The sequence below is a fragment of the Lithobates pipiens genome, unplaced genomic scaffold (genome assembly GCF_037356315.1).
Source record: "Lithobates pipiens isolate NorthernLeopardFrog02 unplaced genomic scaffold, aLitPip1_a1.2 Scaffold_16, whole genome shotgun sequence".
Classification (NCBI taxonomy): domain Eukaryota; kingdom Metazoa; phylum Chordata; class Amphibia; order Anura; family Ranidae; genus Lithobates; species Lithobates pipiens.
Window position 1 is genome coordinate 277,931,343 of NW_027507748.1, and position 6,000 is coordinate 277,937,342.

Below are 6,000 nucleotides of genomic sequence, written 5' to 3' on the forward strand. Positions count from 1 at the left end.
TAGCCTTTTACAACATTGGTGTCAATGGAATAGTGAGCCCTGGGGAGAAACAGACCCCTCAAATCATTTGTTGACAGTGGTGGCACTTACTTAGAACAGGAACCAGCATCGCCTGCAGAGAAAAACTGTTGATTCCTATGCACAGCCCTTCAATACCCCTTCTTCAAATGACCTCTTCTGTGTGCAGGTGCAACAGTGTTTGAAACCATTTTCAGATTTGTCATGTGCTGATCAATGCATAATAAAGTAGTAGTAATACTGTGGCTTTTTCGGTGATGCTTTGGTGTGAGAGTAGTAGAAAGCTGCAGTCCACCATTGGTTTACATTATTTGCAAGCTATTAGTACTAGTTTGACAGAAATCAGCCTTTAAAAAAAGGAAAGTTTATAAAAGTACCTACTGTAATTTTTTTCCTTTCCTGGTGCCTATCCATGGCAGCATACAAGTGATAACTAATGGGGAGGGTAAATGCTAATTTATTTATTGAAGGATAGGAGAAACTAAAGTCTGAATGGTTCTGCGGTTTAAGTTGTAGTGCCTACAGATCATATCAGTAAATGCCACCACTGCAGTGTGCCGCGTAACCACTTAAGGACCGCCTCACGCCGATGTACGTCAGCAGAATGGCACGGCTGGGCACAATCATGTAGCTGTACGTGATTCTTTAAGTGCCCAGCCGTGGGTCGGGAGCTGTGCTCCGTGGCCGCGGGACCAGCAGAGCCGATCGCCGCTGGTGTCCTGCGATCGGGTCACAGAGCTGAAGAACGAGGAGAGGTCTGTGTAAACAAACCTCTCCCCGTGCTTCCCTGTGTGGCTATCACTGATCGTCTTTCCTTTTATAGGGAAGGACGATCAGTGACGTCACATGCTGGGCCACGCCCCCCTACAATAAAAAAAAAAATATATATAATGTCATACATAACACTACACTGCCCCCTTGTGGTTAAATCCTTCACTGCCAGTGTCATTTACACAGGAATTATTATTATTATTATTATTATTATTATTATACAGGTTTTATATAGCGCCAACAGTTTGCTCAGCGCTTTACAACATGAGGGCAGACATTACATTTACATTACAATTTGGTACAAGAGGAATCAGAGGGCCCTGCTCGTTAGAGCTTACAATCTAAAAAACCAATGCATTTAAATAGCATTGGTTACTGTATAAATGATAATGGTCCCAAAAATGAATAATGTCCGATGTGTCCGCCATAATGTTGCAGTCACAATAAAAATCACTGATCGCCGCCATTACTAGTAAAAAAAAAAATATATTAACAAAAATGCTATAAAACTATCCCCTATTTTGTAAACGCTATAACTTTTGCGCAAAGCAATCAATAATCGCTAATTGCGATTTTTACCAAAATATGTAGAAGAATACGTATCGGCCTAAACTGAGGAAAAAAAAAAAATTATATATTTTTTGGGGATATTTATTATAGCAAAAAGTAAAAAATTGCATTTTTTTTCAAAATTGTCGCTCTATTTTTGTTTTATAGCGCAAAAAATAAAAACCGCAGAGGTGATCAAATACCACCAAAAGAAAGCTCTATTTGTGGGGAAAAAAGGACGCCAATTTTGTTTGGGAGCCACGTTGCACGACCGCGCAATTGTCGGTTAAAGCGACGCAGTGCCGAATCGCAAAAATGGGCTTGGTCCTTTGGCTGCAGATTGGTCCGGGGTCTGTCAAACTAGTACTAATAGCTTGCAAATAATGTAAACCAATGGTGGACTGCAGCTTTCTGTCTGCTCTCACAGCTACTACTCACACCAAAGCATCACCGAAAAAGTCACAGTATTACTACTACTTTATTATGCATTGATCAGGACATGACAAATCTGAAAATGGTTCCAAACACAGCTGCACCTGCACAGAGAATGGAGAGAATGGTGGCCATTGCCCTTTTAGAATGTGCTTTCACCACTGAAGGAAAATCAAGCTTAATTGCTTTACAGCCTCCTAATAGGCTAAAAAAAAAAAAAAAACCTGTATAAGGATCTGAAAGAAGCAGTTGAAAGGTTATTTTCTCAGTGTGCTTGCTACATCAATCTTATGTAAGGTACTTCTTTGTAAATTTGTAAATAGTTTAAGCCAGATAAAATGGTGTAGCCACCTTGGGGATAAGGTGCTTTAATGCATGCAGTTCCGTTGTCTGTAAAGAATGTGATAGGAGGCCCTCTAGCTCCCAAGGCTTGTAAGTCAGAGACTTCTTTGCCAAAAGGTGACTTTATTTATTTTTTACAAGACTTCCAAGTTTACCAACAATTCTCTGCTCTAAAGATATAAACAAAGGCTCACCTATTCTTGATAGCTGCAATTGTTGCAGTTAACTAAACCTTGAGCTGAGACCTAGTCCGACCCATTTTTACTTACAATGATGCCTTCTTTTTTTTCTTCTATTTCAGTAAAGGAGTTGTAACCATTTTATAATTAAAGTGATACTAAACTTTCCTTTTTATTTTCTTTAAAAATAAGAAACATGTCATACTTTCCTGCTCTGTCCTGTGATTTTGAACAGAGCCTGCCCAGATCCTCCTTCTCGGGTCCCTCTTAGATGCTCTTGGCCCCTCCCTCCTGTCAAGTGCCCCACAGAAAGCAATTTCTTATGGGTGCACCTGAGTTGAGCCACAGCTCCATTTGTCCATTCAGACATGGAGCCGTGGTTTGTCCCTGCCCCCTCTCTCTCCTCATTGGCTAACTGACTTTGTAGAAAAATTGCAAAAATACCTGCGCAAGATATGAATTGAGTTTAAAACAATGTATAAGTGACATAATGTGAACTCAAATTCATCAATGACAGTCCAAAAAATAAGAGTAAATATATGAAAATAAAATTAGAGAGACTTCAATAAAATATAAAAAAGTTCCAGTGTCCCAGAAGAGTAGATTCCATGGGAAAAAAGAAAATAGTTAATTGGATAAGAGAGCCAGCTTCCCCCGATCCTCTGTGTGCAACACCAACCATGTAGAAGGTAGCAGCTTACCAGACTTGACTTTTCCATTAGTTTGGAGGCCAACACAAAGACACAAACATCCACAGAGGTCTTGGCGTGCTCTAAATCAGAGACTCGTTCCCGATATTGGCATATTTAAAAGATCATGGCAAAATTCTGTATAAAAGGGTTGTTTATTATACATTAAAAGGTGCACTCACATATCCATAGTAGAAAACAAGCATGTAATTGCATGAAAAAAGCTGCATCGATGGGCAAAAGTAGAGAACGAGTGGCTGAAAAGTGTGGTGATGTCTCACGTCTGGTCCCAACCACTAACACTCCACTTCCACCAGACTGACAATGTTGCTATCCAAAGGTGCCTTGTGCTCTTTCATCCAGAGTGGGGGTACTATAAAACAGGAGGTGTGTTACTGACCAGATCATCAGGTAAAAAAAAAATTAATGCAGGCACTTTATGTATAAAAGGTATTTATATTGTTTTATATATATATATAGCCACCACATCTGAGGTACATGACCAGGGGAAATAAGTGATTGTGAGGCCAATAAGGGTGAATGCTGTTGATTGTTACCATCTAGGTCAGGGATCTTCAAACTAAGGCCCTCTACCTGTTGTGGAACAACACGTCCCATGAGACATTGTAAAACTCTGACATGACTAGGCATTTTGTGAATTTTAGTTCCTGAACAACTGGAGGGCCATAGTTTGGAGACCCCTGATCTAGGTAAAGACCCCGGGTGGCGACAAAGAAGAAAGCCGGGCTCCTCCGCTAGTAAAAGAGCTAGCAGAAGATAGCGGAGGAGTCCCCCAAGACGGAAGACACCCGGAGCAGTGCAATAAATTATTTTTGAACCTTGTGTGTTGTGGTTTTTTTTACATTTTCTTCACAGGTGAATGGGTAGGGGAACATTGTACCCCATACTCATTCACAAAGGGTGGGGGGCCGGGATCCGGGGCCCCCTTATTAAGGGGGGGCTCTCGGATTACGATAAGCCCCCCGCCCGCAGACCCCGACAACCAACAGCCAGGGTTGCCGGGAAGAGGCCCTTGTCCTCATCAACATGGGGACAAGGTGCTTTGGGGTGGGGGGGTCGTGCGGCCCCCCTTCCCCAAAGCACCCCCCATGTTGAGGGCACATGGCCTGGTACGGCTCAGGAGGGGGGGGCTACCGGCTGGGTAGCGTGCTCATATAAGGATCTGATATAGACCTAGAGGGGGGCCCCCACGCTGTTTTTTTGGCGTAGGGATTCCCTTTAAGTCCATACCAGGTGACGGGGCCAGCGACGCTTCCTTCACTGATCCCGGCTACCTGGAGCAGCGCTCAAAATGAACGAACTTTCCTCCGTGTGTGTGTGGGCGAGTCCGTTCATTTCAAAAGTACGGCAGATAGTCCGGCGGTACGGCAGATAGTCCGGCGGACTAAGTCCGCCGCAAAAGTAACGTGTGTGGGCAGGTAGCTCATTCGGAAAGTCCGGCAGACAGTCCGGCGGTTTGTCCGCCAGACTAAGTTCTCCGGATAGTCTGATACGTGTGTACGCGGCATAAGTTTTCTTTTTGTTCAACCCAGCGGGATGAACAAAAAACTTACAAATCACTGTACCAACACATATGATATTAGTGCAACAATCTCCCCTGCTGAGCTATTGTGTTGTGACTGGGGGACTGCACACCCACCAGAATACACTCATCATCGCTAGCAGCCATTGGTTTTCCAGCATGCTCATTTGACAAAAGCTGGTCTTGAGACCAGATTCTGTCATATAAGGAGCTGTACACATGGCTCGAAAGTTGTCTGCCGAACTGACCAGTTTCGGATGATTTTTGGCTCGTATGTACCCAGCTTTACTTAGTTAATTAGAAAAGTATTTGCATGGAGATAATTAGACATGTCTGCATTGAGATCTGCTTTCACGTGTTTCAAGTGGCCAGAGGTCAAAGTACTGCACTGGACCTCACACTGAAAGTATAATGTTTTTCCCAGGGGCTGAACCTCAGTGTAGCATTACATCACTCCGTGTAGGGTCACTCCCTATCCCATGACCAACTCCGAAAAAAAAACCTAGAGACCCACCCCCTCGCGCTTAAATACCCCTGGCGACTTCCTAGTAACTTCAACAGGTCAAACACAGACACAGCAAATTAGACCAAACAATACCAGCAATATATTATACATACAATGCAACGCAGTTGGCACCTGCGTACAAACAATGCTTTTTTAACCTTTTTTTATCATGCCTATGTTTAACACAAGCATAATGTAGCATTGACCCCCGAAGGAGCGGCTGATTTTATTGGGCTTACCGTTACCTTCTTCATCTCGTGTATATCTAGGGGTTTCCCGAGTTTGATGGCCCAAGAACTGTAGAGACTGACACAGATCCGCTTAAGGTATTTTTATTTGCAAGAACGAAGTAGATAAAACACAGTCTCTTAATGAGGGTCAGAGGGTTTTAGGTAGAAAGTTCAGGTACTCTTGGAACTTAGTCAAATAGGAAAGTCTCTCACTTTAGAAATCCAGAGACTAGCCATTCACAAATGGATCCTCACCCTTATCGGATAGACCTCCTCTCACCAGGCCTAGCAGCCTATAGAATGCTCAGATAAAGAAAAAAAAGTCTCTGCCACAGACTTGTTGTAGAACAATTGAATAAAGTCTCTGCCACAGACTTGTTGTAGAACACTTGAATAAAGTCTCAGCCCCAGACTTGTTGTAGAACACTTGAGTAAAGTCTCTGCCATAGACTTGTTGTAGAACACTTGAATAACTGAAGGATGTAGATAACTTAGGGAACCCTCATACGGTACCAGTATCTTGCAGCCCGTCCGGTGATACCATATGAGTGTAGATTCGTTTGGGGTCTTTCAACTAAACCCCCAGGCTCATTCTGAGAAGCCAGCCTTCCGCGTGGCATTCTCCCGAAGAGTCCTCCCCTGGTTGCTCTTTCAGTTGCTGGGCCTCTCCACAAATGAGATGGCACCGGCCACCTCCGAATCCTCCTTCCAGTTACTTTGCCTTGGGCTAGCCAGCCCTGAG